A 19,526-nucleotide genomic window follows, 5' to 3' on the forward strand; every position below is an offset into this window, starting at 1 on the left:
TAATGGAAAGACAGGTCTCTCTTGCAGAGACCTGCAGTCCACAGACTAGAGGAATGGTCAAACAGCTGTCTGCCAGTGCATCCAGCTGAGCGGATCATTACATCGATAAAGCCCTTTATCTTATCTTTTGTAACTCACTTTCAACTGGCAGAGTTTTAATAGATTGGCGTACAGCCCACATTTTCCCATTATTTAAGAAGGGCAAATTATAGATCTGTAAGCTTAACGTCAGTTGTGTGCAAACTACTTGAGGGGTTACTAAGAGATACAATACAAGACTTCATAGCAGAAAATAATCTTATTTCTCAGCATCAGCATAGGACAGGTGCTGTTTGATTAACATGCTCATTGGATATTGGGAATGCTGTAGATGTGATATACTTGGACTTTGCAAAGGCCTTCAATACTGTTCCCCACAACAGACTAGTGCAAAAGTTGAGGATGCAAGGACTGGGGAACAGTGATGGGCGAAAATGCCATTTTTTTTTGCATTAATTTTCGCAAAAATAATGTAAAACTCCATTTTTAAGTGAAAATTCTATTGAAAATAAGTTTTGCTATTTTATGCATTTTTCATGAGTTTCCATGTTAAAATTAAGATTTTCACGTAAAATATCGTTTTTTTGTGTTTATCAATCCTCCACATTTACATGGTAAAAATACAGTTTTTTTGCGGAAAAGCAAAAACACGAAAATTCAAGCACTTTTTCGCAAACATTTTTGCGAATTGAAAATAGGATTTTTCCATGTGAAAATGATTTTGGCAAAAATGTGCAAGCCTTGGTCAAAGGATCATATTCAAAATGGGTGCCTGTTAGCAGTGGGGTCCCACAGGGGTCAGTGCTGGGTACAGCGTTCTTCAATTTATTTATTAATGACCTAGTAGATGGAGTAGAAAACAATATTGCTATTTTTGCAGGTGATACAACATTGTGCAGAATCATCAACTCTCAGGAAGGTCGTGACATATTGCAAAATGATCTGGATAGGATGGCTATATGGGCACATAAAGGGCAGATGAAATTCAATGTTGAAAAATGTAAAGTCATGCATTTTGGTCGCACCAATGGTTTAGCACCATACAAAATAAACGGGATGCAGATGGGCACATCAAACTGAGAGAAGAAGGACTTAGGAGTATTCATCGACAACAAGTTAAATAATTATATTCAATGCCAAGCCGCTACAGCTAAAGCAAATACAATTTTGGGATGCATTAAAATGGAAATAAAAACTTGGGATGCTTGCATAATATTGCCCCTGTTTAACTCGCTAGTAAGGTTGCATCTGTAATTTGAAATTTAGTTCTGGGCACCGCATTACAGGAAGATATTGCAGTTTTAGAGCAGGTCCAGAGAGGAGCAACAACATTGTTTAGAGGGATGGAAGGTCTCACTTAACAAGAAAGGTTAGATAAACTGGGCTTATATAGTCTGGAGAAAAGACATCTTAGAGGAGATCTAATTAACATGTATAAATACATCAGAGGGCAATATAAAAGCTTAGCAGATGAGCTTTTTGTCTCCGGGCTTTTACAAATGACTAGGGGACATGATCTGCGCATGGAGAAAAAACATTTTAGCCTTTATTTAGGAAAGGGATCTTTACAGTAAGAGTAGGAAGTGGTTATGACAAATTCTATATCTGCATTTAAGGAGGCTTAGATGCTTTCCTTGCGTTAAAAGAAATCCATGGCTATAATTACTAGGTAATTTCCGGTGGTGTTGATCCATGGATTTTATCTGATTGCCATCTGGAGTTGGGAAGCATTTTTTTTCCTTTTGGGGCTAATTGGACCATGCATTGTAAGGTTCTTTAGCCTTCCTCTGGATCCACAGGGATATGTGAGGGAGCAGGCTAGTGTTGTACTTTATTTTCTGGTTGAACTATATGCATGTATGTCTTTTTTCTACCCAAATAACTATGTAACAATGCTGTATAATATGTTGGTGTTTCATAAATGAAAACACATCTTCAGATTTTCAGATGAAAAGAGATAAATGATCTTTACAAAATTCTTAACTTTTTCAATTATTCAAATTTGAATGTTTCTTTAAAAACTCAAAATTACTATGCTTTATTTTGTGGAGAAAACAACAACAACAACAACAAATTATTCCCACACATCAGCCCTTTTTATTTGCCTAAATGCACCTTGAGGGATATATCCAATAAAACTTGCAGCAAGGAAATAATAAGCATACAGTTTTGTTACAGTTCTCTGCTTCTTCCATTTTCCTTTTAAGAGTTGCATTGAGAACCCTGAGTGTGCCTAGGGAAAAAAAACACCTTATATAGTACTAGCAGAGAAGACTGAAAAATATATTTTGATGGGCTGCAGTACAGAATAGCAATGTAACAACTTAGGAAGAAACAGATTGGTAACAGCGCTAGTTTAAGATCTGCATAGAGCAGTGGGTGTGCTACAGGTGGCTGCTTTGGTGTGCATGAAGCTCATTATGATGAGGTGAAGGAAAAAAAAAACTGTTCCAGTTATAGCAGTATAGACCAACAACTATAGGAGGAAGGTCTTATCTGGGATCCTACACCCCAAATTATACTAAACATTAAACACATATGGGATAGTAGGAAAAGAGTGACGTAAAGAGCACCAAAAGTAAAGATAATAGTTAGGTTAAAATTATCTGCATGCTACTTCAGTGAATGTTTAACAATCAGATACTTTTATTTACTCACCCACTCACTGCGTACTCACTTATACTGCTGAAATCCCAGCACCCCCACCCATCAGAAAGAGTGATGAGACATTGTTCTGAAGGCGAACTAGTGCTGGGAAATTGTATGTCATTGTCCAGCCCCCAGCCTAACCATGAGAGACTGCAAATTAATTCAAGGGGATGAGGAGAATAACTGAGGAAGAACTAGAATAAGGCCGCAGCAACAGAACTGGGGGTTGGCTGTAAAGCTGGAGTTGGCAGCAGAGCTAAAGAATGGACTTTGACATATGATCTCCCAGCAGTTGATGTTCCTTCAGGGAAATGTCTTTTCCCAACAAGGGGTAGGTTTTTTAGCAATGTACATGAATATAGAGCAAGAGGATAATGCAATAAAGTTTCTGTTTGTAAATGAATAACAGTCCTAGTTGGTAGGTAGTACATGTAATTTATCATCACATCAGGTGCTCCTAAACTAGACTTCCAAGCCACTAAGCGGAACTAGAGGATAAGTCTGTTTTTTCTTCCTTTTTCTTTGTCCTTTTTCTCTTCTTTTCTTTTTATTCTTCCTACCGTGGCCTTACTGTCTTCCTTTCTTTCCTTAAAGGGACTTCGAGCAGTGCCTGTGGGTATGCCTTTAAGCATACCCACAACTAATTAATTATATCCTCACATCTACCAGCATGATGTTTGTAATTACAGTATATCCCCCTGGGTTCCTTGTATTTCATTGCATTGTGCTGAATGGAGCTGCCGACACTGGGGAAAGTGTCATCCTGTGTAATACAATGCTGGACTCCGAGCAGTGCAGTAACTATGGAAAGATGCATACCATTTTGAAGCTCTCTTTCTCCTCTTGCCAATGATATATAAACCGCCACTCTATGCCTTTTAGTTTTTGCTATTTTCACGATCGAAATTGGGGCGGTCGAAAACTAAAATGCAGCGGTTTATATATCATTGGAAAGAGGAGCAAGAGAGCTTCAAAATGGTATGCATCTTTCCATAGTTACTGCGCTTTTTGGAGTCCAGCATTGTATTACACATGACGACACTTTCCCCAGTGTCGGCAGCTCCATTCAGCACAATGCAATGAAATACAAGGAACCCAGGGGGATATAATTACAAACATCATGCTGGTAGATGTGAGGATATAATTAATTAGTTGTGGGTATGCCATAGTTACTGAACTGCTCGGAGTCCCTTTAAGCACTTGGCATTAGGTTAGTCTAAGGTTATTAGCAATTATTATTATTTTTATTTTTTACCACCTTATTTCTTACAAAGTTTTTACCAACCCTTGATAAAGAGTGTTGTGATAAACACTCTTTATCAAGGGGACTAAATGATGAACGACCGTTTTAAAAAATAAGTAAATAAAAAAATTGGCGTCGATATGCAGTGAAACTGAATGTTCCCTATCCCAAGAAGTATACAGAACATTTACTTAAAGGGATACTGTAGGGGGGTCAGAGGAAAATGAGCTGAACTTACCCGGGGCTTCTAATGGCCCCCCGCAGACATCCTGTGTTGGCGCAGCCACTCCCCAATGCTCCGGCCCCGCCTCCGGTTCACTTCTGGAATTTCTGACTTTAAAGTCAGAAAACCACTGCGCCTGCGTTGCCGTGTCCTCGCTCCCGCTGATGTCACCAGAAGTGTACTGCGCAGACACAGACTATACTGGGCCTGCGCCGTGCGCTCTTGATGACATCAGCGGGATCGAGGACACGGCAACGCAGGCGCAGTGGTTTTCTGACTTTAAAGTCAGAAATTCCAGAAGTGAACCGGAGGCGGGGCCGGAGCATCGGTGAGCGGCTGCGCGGGCACAGGATGTCTGTGGGGGACCATTAGAAGCCCCGGGTAAGTTCAGCTCATTTTCCCCCGACCCCCCTACAGTATCCCTTTAAGGATAAAATCTCACAGTAGAGGCATAGACTGTCACCTATTGTTTGACTATTTGTAGGTTTTATGTTCTGGCTATTCTGTACCACAATAAAGCCTTATATTTTTTTTTTTACAATCACAAAATGTAGATTTTAAAAGCTTCAGGTAAAAAAAAATTCAGACAGGGAAAAACAAATCATATTTCAAATGTGGTTCAGTTTATGTGCACTATATCTACATGCAACTGTATAGGTTTTATTTGATACTTTGAACATGATTTATGTTTCACAGTGCAACTTTTTTTAAGTTGATGGTTATCCACAGCTACATTTTGTGTTTGTAAGAAATGCAAGACTTTATGTCCCAGAACTTTCAGGCAATGACAGGGGGCATAGGAATATATTCACTAAGCTGTGGTTACTATTATAGTGCGTGTAAACTAAGTCTTACTATATGATGAGTAGAGCATGCAGTACACTCTACTCGTCATTACATGCAAGGAATTACGCTGCGCGCATCGTGCAGTAAGACTTTATGTACAACATTATTCTGCTTATCACACTATTCTTTTTTTAATTATTCTTTGAAATGTGATACTATTAGTATACTGTACATTAGAGTGAAAATAATTTGATAGATACAGTGGGTTGCAAAAGTATTCTGCCCCCTTGAAGTTTTCCACATTTTGTCATATTACTGCCACAAATATGAATCAATTTTATTGGAATTCCACATGAAAGACCAGCACAAAGTGGGGTACACATGAGAAGTGGAACAAAAATCATATGTGATTCCAAACATTTTTTACAAATAAATAACTGCAAAGTAGTGTATGCATAATTATTCAGCCCCCTTTGATCTGAGTGCAGTCAGTTGCCTATAGACATTGCCTGATGAGTGCTAATGACTAAATAGAGTGCACCTGTGTGTAATCTAATGTCAGTACAAATGCAGCTGCTCTGTGAAGGCCTCAGAGGTTGTCTAAGAAAATATTGGGAGCAACAACACCGTGAAGTCTAAAGAACACACAAGACAAGTCAGGGATCAAGTTATTGAGAAATTTTAAACAGGCTTAGGCTACAAAAAGATTTCCAAAGCCTTGAACATCCCACGGAGCACTGTTCAAGCGATCATTCAGAAATGGAAGGAGTATGGCACAACTGTACACCTACCAAGACAAGGCCATCCACCTAAACTCACAGGCCGAACAAGGAGAGCGCTGATCAGAAATGCAGTCAAGAGGCCCATGGTGACTCTGGACAAGCTGCAGAGATCTACAGCTCAGGTGGGAGACTCTGTCCATAGGACAACTATTAGTCATGCACTGTACAAAGTTGACTTTTATGGAAGAGTGGCAAGAAGAAAGGCATTGTTAACAGAAAGCATAAGAAGTTCTGTTTGCAGTTTGCCACAAGCCATGTGGGGGACACAGCAACCATGTGGAAGAAGGTGCTCTGGTCAGATGAGACCAAAATTGAACTTTTTGGCCAAAATGCAAAACACTATGTGTGGCGGAAAACTAACACTGCACATCACTCTGAACACACCATCCCCACTGTCAAATATGGTGGTGGCAGCATCATGCTCGGGGGGTGCATCTCTTCAGCAGGGACAGGGAAGCTGGTCAGAGTTGATGGGAAGATGGATGGAGCCAAATACAGAGCAAACTTGGAAGAAAACCTCTAGGAGACTGCAAAAGACTTAAGACTGGGGTGGAGGTTCACCTTCCAGCAGGACAATGACCCTGAACATAAAGCCAGGGCAACAATGGAATGGTTTAAAACAAAACATATCTATGTGTTAGAATGGCCCAGTCAAAGTCCAGATCTAAATCCAATCGAGAATCTGTGGCAAGATCTGAAAACTGCAAACTACAAAATATTGACTCAGGGGGCCGAATAATTACGCACACCCCACTTTGCAGTTATTGATTTGTAAAAAATGTTTGGAATGATGTATGATTTTCGATCCACTTCTCACGTGTGCAGCACTTTGTATTGGTCTTTCACGTGGAATTCCAATAAAATTGATGCATGTTTGTGGCAGTAATGTGACTAAATGTGGAAAACTTCAAGGGGCCGAATACTTTTGCAACCCACTGTAAGCATTTTCTTCTAAAGGGATTCATCAAGAACCACTAACACAGCGTAACCAATTCGAAGCACTTTCTAAAATAAATGTCTTTTATCACTACAAAAGCTTAGTTGTCTGTTTGTAACCTCGCTACTATTTGATGCACATGAAAAATACCAACTGCACATGAGCTCTGATTAAAACAGTGCTCTAGCTCAATGCAATTTCAAATTTGTTCTATTGAATTGACCAAGAGCTTAAGGCCGATAACGACATGACTCTGATCCTTAGGAGATTCTAATACTATAATTGGGATGTAAGATTAGATGAAGCAATGCTTGCAATAGAGATCTGGGAGGATTGTATTTATGTTAAAGCACTGCACTTTAGAAGACCTATATCCAGACTGCCTTCTAAAAGCAGCAGTTACAAATAAAAAAAAAATAATCTGCTGTGAAACAGCTTTAATACTATGTGAAAGAGAGAGGGAGAAAAAGAGAGAGAAAGAGAGAAATGAGCATCAGTGTACAGAGAGAGACTTGTCCTGTACACATTTTGAAGAAAAAAACATATTGTTTACACACATACAAAAACAAACAAAAAAACAAACACAAAATGTTATTCCTTTATCTAGTAAACAAAATTAAAATTTTAGAGACCAAATTCCCCCAAAAGGATACAATCAAAATCAGTTTCCAATAATGTTGATTTAATAAATCATAGTAGCAGCAGTAGGGTATTGTACTGTGTTAGCCATCCGTAAAAGCAAGAAGTTTAGAATCAGGATGATACCATTTATTGGCTAACTTAAAAGAATAAGCAAGCTTTCTGCTGTATATGAGGCTGATGATATTTAATGGCAAAACTATTTCTCAGCCTATATAGCTAAACTTGTGAACTCAGAATTTACGATGTCTCTGTGACAGTCTGAATTTCAAGTCTGTGAGTATTGTGTAAACAAGGAGTCTTATCTCAGCTAACAACCTCCCAGGGGTGTAGCAATAGCCATAGCAGCCATAGCAACTGCTATGGGGCCCCAGAGAAGAGGGGGCCCAGGTGGAACTTGATGTGTTCACCATTAACTTTACTTTGTTGCTCCACCCTCTGACTTTGTCTCAGTGCTCATGGACTATACACAGTGTCGATTGTATGAGAATGTAAATTACCAAATCAACTCATATTCATAGGGTGGGGGAGGGTAGCATTGCTCAGGAGTGCCTAGATATGATGGCCCAATGAAAATTTTGCTATGGTGATCCATAATGTCTAGCTATGCCACTGCAACCTCTCACCCCATTTAGATGTTCTGTTTCACTTAAAGGGAAGGTTCAGGGACTATGAAAAAAAAAAAATCCTTATCCACTTACCTGGGGCTTCCTCCAGCCCGTGGCAGGCAGGGCAGGTGCCCTCGGTGCCGCAGTAGTTCTGAGCCTGCGCAGTACATCCCGGAGGACGTCCGATGATGTCAGCGCGCCGGCGTGGAACGCACAATGGAGCGCAGAAGAGGCCCGACCTGGCCGCCGGCCTGGCCAGGTCGGGTCGGCCACCGGAGACCACCGGGAGCCTGCGGAGCGGCGCCGAGGGCACCTCCTGCCTGCCACGGCCTGGAGGAAGCCCCAGGTAAGTGGATAAGGATTTTTATTTGTTGTTCATAGTCCCTGAACCTTCCCTTTAAGGCATCTTAATAACATTTATTTATGCTTGAAAAAAAATCTATGTATCCCCTTTTGATGTTGCATGTATATAGCTGTCTTTTCCATCAGCTTGCAAGCAAACATGATTGAAGCCGGATGAAGGCTATACAGCCGAAAACTTGCTTATTCTTATTCTTTTCAGTTAGCCAATAAATGGTATCATCCTGATTCTAAACTTCTTACTTTTAATAAATCAATAATACTTCTTTTAATGTAAGCAAACACTATTACTAATCACAGCCCTTACAAACCTAAAACAAAAAGAAAATCCTGACCTTGACAGAGCTCGTGTGGATAACTCTGACCTGCCACGCTAACTACTGTAACTGTTGTTATTTGTTGGTTTTTATTTTTTATTATCTATATAGCGCCAAAATCTTCCTCATTGCTGTACCAAATATATAGTTTTGTCACTGATTGTCACTCAAAGGAGCTCACAATCTAATCCCTACCATAGTCACATGTCTATACAGTACATATGGAAGTCTAGTGTATGTATCGTAGTATAGGGCCAATCTTTAGGGGGAAGCCAATTAACTTATCTGTATGCTTTTGGGATGTAGGAGGAAACCGGAGTGCCCAGAGGAAAAGCACAAAGACATGGGGAGAACATTCAAATTCCTTCAGATGGCTGTGATCCAAACCAGGGACCCAGCACTGCAAGGCAAGAGTCAGTGGCGTATTTAAGGAGCTTTTGGACCCAGAGTGCAAGTTTTACAATAGCCATTCCCACGCCCCCCCCCCCCCACCCAAGCATTTTATACATAACTATTATGGTGCAACAAAACCTGCCAAGGACATCCACAGTAAGAGAGGTGTAAGCGAGCAGAGGAGAGGAACAGTTTGTTGATGATTACCACCATTGAAAGCATTTATAGAAGTGGGCCCCGAGCAGAACTGTCTAGAAAGGCCAGTACATTTTCTGGCAGTCCAGGAAAAAAAAATTCCCTGTCATGAGAGACTAAGGATGCAGAGAGAAAAAGCTTTCTGCTCTCTGCACAAAAAACTTTCTGTTCTCTGCACAATTGTTTTAATGACTGTGTCTGCTCAGACACTGATAAAGAATCAAACAAAGTTTTGTAGACAAAGATTTGTAGACAATCCCTATTCAGTGTGCACACCTGGTCCCCAGCCCATCCACCCCCTTCCCATCCACCCCCTTCCCAAATGCCCTGTACTGTAGTGATGCCTGAGGAATCTGCAGAGCTGGAGTTCTTCTCCATCAAGGAGGACAGAGTGAGTAATAAGAAGCTGTGGCTGGGAGCACACTCGTCTGACAGTTTTCTGTGTGTGTTTTTCTGTATGCGTTTTTTGCACACCATGGCCTCGATTCACAAAGCCGTGATAAATGCTATCACGGCCGTGATAAACTTAGCACACGGGTTAGCACATGTACAGGTTTGCGCGCGTAATAGTAAAGGTTTGCTCGCATTAACTTTCCCCGTTCATGCGCTAACCCATATATTAGCGCGTGAACGGGAAAGTTAATGCACGCCAACCTTTACTATTATGCGCGCAAACCTGTATGCGTGCTAACCTGCATGCTAAGTTTATCACGGCCGTGAAAGCATTTATCACGGCTTTGTAAATCAAGGCCCATGTGTGTCTGTATATGTGAAAACATGCACATTTATCACAGAAGCCAATGTAATTCATACAAAAAATGTTTCCAGTGCTTCACTGCTGTTTTTATCAGCATGGGGAAAACACATTCAAATGTGCCAATTGATTAACATTGCTTCTCAGTGGAGGAGTGTGTCTGATGATGTAAAGAAGAAACAGTTATCCAAAACTTGTAGTCTTTTGTTCCCCTGCCTATAGTATATTTTAAGCTACATTTGTGGTTGTCTTGGCCCAGAATCTAGTGTGAATACAGGTGCCCCCTAAAGTCATTTAAAGATCAGGCACATTCGAACTTTAAAAGTTAGCTTACCTCACCTGCCAGAAACCATTCCATTATGCCCAATGTGATCCTCCATAGCTATAAGCACAGTGTGATTCGCTGTTGTATACCAGAACAACATCTCTGCATAGCGCTCATTTCTGGCAGTGCTGCTCACAGGATCAAGCTACATCCAGAATGGAAACACCAACAGCGTCTGTTTATGCATATTTAGTGTAAAGATGAATACACACTTTAAATAACTCTCCCCTGTAGCTATGGGGACCCCTGGGCAACAGTTTCATGAATTAGCTCTTACAGATGTGTTCTTCAGCTGCAACCAAGCACAGTGTCCTGTACCATTTCTGTACCATTTCTAATGGCTACATTTATTCCTGAAGCCAGACTTTAACTACCCTTTCCTAGGGCTTAACCTAAACCTCTTCTTTACTGGTATGTAACCTTATGAAAAACCTGAACTCAAAAATGTACTTTAAAATTAGATAATGGTACTCCCTGCAGTTTACATAAGGACTTACTACACTCTGTGGGCTGCCATAGTCATAGTCTAATGTCCTACCCCATCCAAAGTTTAGCAGGGGGTCCTAGTGCAGGGCCGTGCCAAGGCAGAGGCTGGGCAGGCACCAGCCTCTGAGCGCAGCCACTAGGGGGCGCATTCCTCTGCGCTATTCCTGCCTGACGCATTCCTGTGTCATTTCCCCGGCCACCTGCCTGCCGCATCCCTCAGCGCCCTTTATATCTGCATTCCGCAATCACCTTGAGTCCCCTAGCGGTGTTGTCCTCCTCTTCAGTGCGCCCGTCTCCCTGTGCCTTAAACAGCCACGCTGTCATCAAAGAGATGACTGGCACGGCTGTGGCATCATGTTGCTAGGCAACAGCAGGAAGCCGACTTCTGCTCCAACGGAAGTGGCTTCCTGCAGAGTTGCCTGTAAACTCTGATAAACTATATGAGCGGCTGAGCTGTGGCTGGACTGGACGGGGGAGGGACCCTTCCATCTTAATCAGGCAGCAGTGAATGCATGACAGGACAGGGACCCAGCTGTCTATGTGGAGGCCTGAAAGGATTGAAACAGGTATAGAGGGGGGGGGGGGAGGGCGTTTTGAAAGAAGCACACAATCATTCACACACATCACTGCTACACATCACTCCAATCATCACACACATACACTATATATATATATATATATACACACACACACACACACACACACACACTGTACACACACTCACATACTGTACAGACATACACACACACACTACACACAAACACACACATACACTGTACACACACAGACACATATATACACACACACACTGTACACACACACTGTACACACACACACACACACACTGTACACACACACACACACTGTACACACACACACACTGTACACACACATTGTACACACACACACACACATCACTGCTGCCCCTGTGACCCGATGTATTTTAAGAACTGCAGTGCCCTCAATCCCCTCACAAACATCCTATGTGAAGTGGGATTAGAGTTAGATTGAGGAGAGTGTTGTATTAATGCCTGGTATACACCATGAGATTTTCTGGCAGATTTACTACCAGATCGATTATTTCCAACATGTTCAATCTGACTTCTGATCGATTTACCCCTTGATTTTCCATTCACTTCTATGGAAAATGAATTGGAAATCAGATCGGACATGTTGGAAATAATCGATCTGGCAGTAAATCTGCCAGACTACACCAGGGCTTTTTCCACTGTCCCCACCATTACACAGCTATTGTGCTGCCCCAGCGCCCAATTACCGGCTATTACCAATCATTTTAGAATGATGACATGAGCACCTATAGTGGCACCCAAATGACCTGCTTTAGGGAAGGGGGGGGGGGGCACACTTTGGAAGCTCTGCCTCTAGTGCTGGGAAACCTTGTCCCGGCCCTGCCCTAGTGATTTCTCATTATGCCCCTGATACTAAGACCTATAGTGGGGACACCTGTACCAGGCTATGTATACTCGGGGCACCTATACCTGGCCACCTATGTTGGGGGCACCTATACCTGGCTACCTATAATAAGGTTGTTTTAATACCTTGCCTGGCCTGCCTTTCCAATTCCTGTGGGGTTTTTTTTGGGGGGGGGGGGGGGTGGAGAGCAGGAGGGACCCCATCCTAAGTTTCACAGGGAGGCCCAGTGATTTTTAGTTACGCCCCTGCTTAGCACCATTAAGCTAATACTGCAGTTGTAGGAGGGCCCCTAGTGGGCTCTTCTGGTCCAAGGCCCCTGGTGCTGTCGCAACCTCTGCATCTCCTATTGCTACGCCACTGGCAATAGTGCTAACCACTATTATTATTATTTATTATTATTATTTATTTATAAAGCTCCAACATATTCCGTGGCGCTGTACAATGTAACACTATACCACCATGCTGCCCTTTCCTGTAGTGCAGTGGGGTGTGTGGCTTGTGTGGCTGCCTTATCTCACTGGGAGATATGACTGTCCAGAACCATGCAGCAGCAGCATGGACGATAGGTGTAAAAGGAACATGGAAGGGAAGGAGAATACATACACCACTACATTATAAAAAAAAAGTGTCAGAGACTAGCAGGGCAGCACTGTTGTAGTCAGCCTTTTGATTTATCTGTAAGCTTGGAGGAGCTTCAGTTATTATGCCCTATAATATGGTTCTTACCTTAAAAATCAAATACAAAAAAAAGCAGTAAACAATAAATGTGTATGTTTTATTGCATTATATTACCTTATTTTTTAGAATATGAGAAGGTCAAAGGCATGGAAATTCAGCTCACCCTGTGCCCATCTTACCGGTGAGGGTATAATATGTACGCATGGAAGCACTTACTGTATCCTGCCACCATGTTCTGATCCTGCTTATCCATGTGTTTTTATCCTTTTTTCTGCTGTCTGCAGGGGCGTCTCACCAACCAGGCAAGTATAGGCGGTTGCCTGGGGCGCCATGAGGTGGTGAGGCGCCATGAGGTGGTGAGGCGCATTCCCCTGCCGCTGCTACCATGACCATGTTTTTATTATTTTTTATATTATATTACCTCCCGACTCAGTCCCCGGTGCTCGGCACTAGTGTTGGGCGAACAGTGTTCGCCACTGTTCGGGTTCTGCAGAACATCACCCTGTTCGGGTGATGTTCGAGTTCGGCCGAACACCTGACGGTGCTCGGCCAAACCGTTCGGCCATATGGCCGAACTAAGAGCGCATGGCCGAACGTTCCCCGAACGTTCGGCTAGCGCTGTGATTGGCCGAACGGGTCACGTGGTTCGGACCCGAACGCGCTCTGATTGGCCGAACTGTCACGTGGTTCGGGTAAATAAATACCCGAACCACGTCATATCTCCGCCATTTGTCTGTGGGTTTAGCTTTGGGTAGGCAGGCAGGGTAGTTCGCGCTCCAGCCACGCTAGCCAGGGTCCCCCCCAGTCATTGTGTGTCACTGCTGGGAACAGTAGTACACCGCTCGTTCAGCCACACTATATAGCATTCTGTGTACTGTTCTGTGTCTGCTGGGAACAGTGGTACACCGCTCGTTCAGCCACACTATATAGCATTCTGTGTACTGTTCTGTGTCTGCTGGGAACAGTGGTACACCGCTCGTTCAGCCACACTATATAGCATTCTGTGTACTGTTCTGTGTCTGCTGGGAACAGTAGTACACCGCTCGTTCAGCCACACTATATAGCATTCTGTGTACTGTTCTGTGTCTGCTGGGAACAGTAGTACACCGCTCGTTCAGCCACACTATATAGCATTCTGTGTACTGTTCTGTGTCTGCTGGGAACAGTAGTACACCGCTCGTTCAGCCACACTATATAGCATTCTGTGTACTGTTCTGTGTCTGCTGGGAATAGTGGTACACCGCTCGTTCAGCCACACTATATAGCATTCTGTGTACTGTTCTGTGTCTGCTGGGAACAGTAGTACACCGCTCGTTCAGCCACACTATATAGCATTCTGTGTACTGTTCTGTGTCTGCTGGGAACAGTAGTACACCGCTCGTTCAGCCACACTATATAGCATTCTGTGTACTGTTCTGTGTCTGCTGGGAACAGTAGTACACCGCTCGTTCAGCCACACTATATAGCATTCTGTGTACTGTTCTGTGTCTGCTGGGAACAGTAGTACACCGCTCGTTCAGCCACACTATATAGCATTCTGTGTACTGTTCTGTGTCTGCTGGGAATAGTGGTACACCGCTCGTTCAGCCACACTATATAGCATTCTGTGTACTGTTCTGTGTCTGCTGGGAACAGTAGTACACCGCTCGTTCAGCCACACTATATAGCATTCTGTGTACTGTTCTGTGTCTGCTGGGAACAGTAGTACACCGCTCGTTCAGCCACACTATATAGCATTCTGTGTACTGTTCTGTGTCTGCTGGGAATAGTGGTACACCGCTCGTTCAGCCACACTATATAGCATTCTGTGTACTGTTCTGTGTCTGCTGGGAACAGTGGTACACCGCTCGTTCAGCCACACTATATAGCATTCTGTGTACTGTTCTGTGTCTGCTGGGAACAGTGGTACACCGCTCGTTCAGCCACACTATATAGCATTCTGTGTACTGTTCTGTGTCTGCTGGGAACAGTAGTACACCGCTCGTTCAGCCACACTATATAGCATTCTGTGTACTGTTCTGTGTCTGCTGGGAACAGTAGTACACCGCTCGTTCAGCCACACTATATAGCATTCTGTGTACTGTTCTGTGTCTGCTGGGAACAGTAGTACACCGCTCGTTCAGCCACACTATATAGCATTCTGTGTACTGTTCTGTGTCTGCTGGGAATAGTGGTACACCGCTCGTTCAGCCACACTATATAGCATTCTGTGTACTGTTCTGTGTCTGCTGGGAATAGTGGTACACCGCTCGTTCGCCACTGTATAGCATTGTGCTCTGTGTCGCTGCTGGGAATAGTGGTACACCGCTCACCCGTCACTGTATAGCATTGTGCTCTGTGTCGCTGCTGGGAATAGTGGTACACCGCTCACCCGTCACTGTATAGCATTGTGCTCTGTGTCGCTGCTGGGAATAGTGGTACTGTATAGCATTTCTGTACTGCCACTGTACTGCTGCCAGTCAGCGTGTACTGTAAGGATAAGTGAAATGAGGAAGAAATCCGGTGAAAGAGGGAGGGGCAAGGGAAGAGGTGTTTCCCCTGACGGTTCACGTACAGGCCACAGGGGAGCACCCAAGAAAACCCACTCAATACCGCCCATGTTGTCCAGGACAACAACCCTCACAAATCCAAAAGAACAGGACCAGATAATTACTTGGATGACCTCTCAAGCGTCCAGCAGTGGGTTAAGCAGCACCAGCACATCACGCACGAGGTCCGAGTCCTCAGCCAGTTACAAGGAGCCAGTGGGCACAAAGCTGACACAACCGGCAGCGACACCACGCACACAACTGCCAGATAACCAGTCCGATGAATTACCTCAGGACACAATGGGGTATTCGCAGGAGCTATTCCCAGCCCAACAAACTTCCACCTTTCAAAGGTCAATGGAGGAACAGACAGAAATGTTGTGCCTGGATTCACAACCGTTAACTGTGGGAAATGCACCGCGCACTGAAATACAAGGCGAGTCCGAAGAGGACTCGGAAACCCAAATCCCAGAGCAATTTGGGCAGGAGGGGTTGCAATTGCAGGAGGTCGGCCGACAAGATCTGGAAGACGACGTTGGAGTGTGCTGCGCAGAGGTTGTTGTGGGGAGCTCTACTCCACGGCGGTGGCCCACAATGACATATGACGAGTTTGAGGAGATGGAAGAGGAGGGTATGGACAATGTGGACAGAGACCCAGATTTTGTTTGTGAACGAGAACATCGCCGTCGTAGCAGCAGCACAGATGAGTCTGTTGAAGAACACACTGCTGCACGAGTTCGCCTTGTGCCACAAGGTAGGCGGCGCGCAATTTCAGGCACCACAAGCGTGGAAGTTCAAGTGAGAGGCAAAAGAGGAGCAAACAGAAATCGCCAGCAAGGAGGCAGGTGCTCCAAAGTCTGGGCTTTCTTTGAAGACTGCACTGAGGATGTTACCATGGCGATTTGCAAGGTGTGCAAGACCCGCCTGAGCAGGGGGAAAAATATTAACAACCTCTCCACCACCAGCATGAGCCGTCACATGCTATCCAAACATCCCACTCTTTGGGCAAACGCGTCAGGACAGGGTACCAGAAACAACACTGCCTCCCTTGGGTTCACCAGACTCACCACCAGACCCGCCTCAGCAGCAGCAGTAGCCCAGCCATTGCGTGGTTCACAACATTCACAAACATCAGACGACGCTGACACTGTCACTTTCCGGAGTAGTGCTCTTGAGGTCTCCCAGTGTTCATCAAACACAACAACCAACAGCCCTTCCGTGTGCAGCGCTACGGTTCAGTTGTCTGTGTCGGAGATGTTTGAGCGCAAGAGGAAATTGCCAGCAAATGACCCCCGGGCCGTGGCAGTAACAGCCAGCATAGCCAAGCTTCTGGCCTGCGAAATGCTGCCATATCGATTGGTGGAGACAAACAGCTTCAAGGGCATGATGTCAGTGGCCATCCCACGTTACGTGGTTCCCAGCCGCTACCACTTTGCACGCTCTGCAGTGCCTGAGTTGCATGAGCACGTGGTCAGCAAAATAACCCGAAGCTTGAAGAATGCCGTTGCCTGCAAGGTTCACCTCACCACTGACACCTGGACGAGTGCGTTCGGCCAGGGTCGATACATCTCCCTTACCGCGCACTGGGTGAACCTTGTGGAGCCTGGCAGCGATTCCTCACCTGCTACGGCACGGGTGTTGCCCACGCCACAAACAGCTGCACCGCCGTCCCTCCCACTGGATAACAGCAGCACCTACCTCTCTGACTCCTTCTCCTCCAACGCATCTCAAAGCTGTACCTCATCCGGAAACGCTAACCCAGCAGCAGTAGGATCGTGGAAGCAGTGCAGCACAGCTGTTGGCATGCGTCAGCAAGCGTTGCTGAAGCTAATCTGCCTTGGGGATAAGCAGCACACAGGGGAGGAAATTTGGAGGGGAATAAAGGAACAGACGGATTTGTGGCTGGCACCGCTGGACCTGAAACCGGGCATGGTTGTGTGTGATAATGGGAGTAATCTCATTCGCGCTTTAAGGTTGGCTAAGCTGACACACATCCCTTGCCTGGCGCACGTGATGAACCTAGTAGTTCAGCGGTTCCTGAGGACATACCCAGGCGTGCCCGATCTGCTGTTGAAGGTGCGTCGAGTGTCCAAACATTGTAGAAATTCCAGTACTGCTTCGGGGGCACTCGCCAAGATGCAGGAGCGCTTCAATCTCCCCCACCATCGCTTGCTGTGTGATGTCCCTACGCGCTGGAATTCTACGCTGCACATGCTAGCCCGCTTTTGCGAGCAGAAGAGTGCAGTGGTCCAGTACATGACGGCGCAGTACCGAGGCGCATCCGGCCAGCTGCCAAGCTTCTGTGGATCCGATTGGGCCAACATGTTGGACCTCTGCCAAGTCCTCCAAAATTTTGAGCAATCCACGTTGCTTGTGAGCAGTGACAACTCTTCAGTCAGCATTACCATACCACTGCTGTGTTTACTGAAGAGGTCGATGTTAAAAATCAAGGAAACAGCTGTCATGATGCAACTGGGGGAATCTGAAGGAGAAAACGATCAGCGTGATGGTACCAACATCAGGCCATCCGCCTCAGGGAACGCTGGCCCCAGCAGCTATGACGAAGAAGAGGAGGAGGAACAGCTGGAGTTGGAGCAGGAATTTCATGCCACCACTGACGAGGGCCAGAGCGGTGCACGTTGGACTTCCACAATTCAACGCGAATGGTCAGCAGAAGCAGACCAGGAGGAAGGTGACGACTATGATGCATCACAACAACTATCACAACGCTCACAAGAGGATGATGAGGATTCTGGTAGGACTCTGGCACACATGGCTCAATTCATGCTAGACTGCATTGAACGTGACCCACGCATTGTGCGCATTCTGGACAACACCAATTACTGGGTTTATACCCTTCTGGATCCACGGTACAAACACAATGTTCCAAAACTGCTTGAAGAAAGAGTCAGACAGGTCAAAATGGAAGAATACCAGCAGGCCCTTGTGGAGACTTTAGAGAGGAGATTGACATCCTCCCCCTCCTCTAGCCAGTTGTACGCAGACAGACTGACTTCCGCAAACCCAGGACGACCAGGAGGGCAGCAAACAACGCAAGCCGCAGCTAGTACCCAAAAGGGAATGGTATCGGCAGTGTCCTTGGAGTGGGAAAATTTTCTGACACCCATGCAGCCGCAGCCCACTAAACAGCAAGCGTGCAGATCCACCTCCAACACCGATCGCCTGGAGAAGATGGTCAAGGACTACATGTCAGATGGCGTAGCTGTGTCGAACCATCCATCTGCACCCTTCAACTATTGGGTATCGAAGCTAGACACCTGGCACGAACTGGCAATGTACGCAATAGAGGTGCTGGCTTGCCCGGCAGCCAGCGTTATGTCGGAACGCTGTTTCAGTGCTGCCGGAGGCATCGTCACAGATCGGCGTATCCGCCTCTCTACAGAAAATGCAGACCGTCTGACTCAAATTAAAATGAATCAATCCTGGATTGGAAATGACTACGCAACACTCCAGGACCCCAACCAAGTAACATGACCAATGAACATCTGGGATGGTGTTGCGTTTCCGGGCCCTGTTTATTGAACCTCTCATCTGTATTACATTTATGACTGCATGGCGGCAAAAAGCATTGCTGCTATATCCGCACGCTTTTTGTCCACATGCAAGGCCTGGGTTGTTGTGTCTCACAAAGCGTGGCCTTCTCCTCCTGCGCCTGCTCCTGTTCCATCACGTCTGCTGCTGCTGGGTTAGCGTTGCCGCGTGGTCCCTGTTTATTGAACCACTTATCTTTATTACATTTATGACTGCATGGCGGTACAAAGCATGCTATCCGCACGCTTCTTGCCCTCATGCAAGGCCTGGGTTGTTGTGTCTCACAAAGCGTGGCCTTCTCCTCCTGCGCCTGCTCCTGTTCCATCACGTCTGCTGCTGCTGGGTTAGCGTTGCCGCGTGGTCCCTGTTTATTGAACCACTTATCTTTATTACATTTATGACTGCATGGCGGTACAAAGCATGCTATCCGCACGCTTCTTGCCCTCATGCAAGGCCTGGGTTGTTGTGTCTCACAAAGCGTGGCCTTCTCCTCCTGCGCCTGCTCCTGTTCCATCACGTCTGCTGCTGCTGGGTTAGCGTTGCCGCGTGGTCCCTGTTTATTGAACCACTTATCTTTATTACATTTATGACTGCATGG

At 45.2% G+C, this 19,526-nt stretch overlaps 1 long non-coding RNA gene across 1 annotated transcript; it reads right to left on the reverse strand.

The window, feature by feature from the left end:
* Window positions 1-2,135: 2,135 nt before the first annotated feature.
* Window positions 2,136-11,034, reverse strand: LOC137544497 (uncharacterized). Its single transcript, XR_011025886.1, has 3 exons — window positions 10,986-11,034; window positions 10,260-10,395; window positions 2,136-2,272 (listed from the first exon to the last, which is right to left on the reverse strand). It is a non-coding gene; the product is annotated as an uncharacterized lncRNA (long non-coding RNA).
* Window positions 11,035-19,526: the final 8,492 nt, after the last annotated feature.

The sequence above is a fragment of the Hyperolius riggenbachi genome, chromosome 2 (assembly GCF_040937935.1).
Source record: "Hyperolius riggenbachi isolate aHypRig1 chromosome 2, aHypRig1.pri, whole genome shotgun sequence".
Taxonomy (NCBI): Eukaryota; Metazoa; Chordata; class Amphibia; order Anura; family Hyperoliidae; genus Hyperolius; species Hyperolius riggenbachi.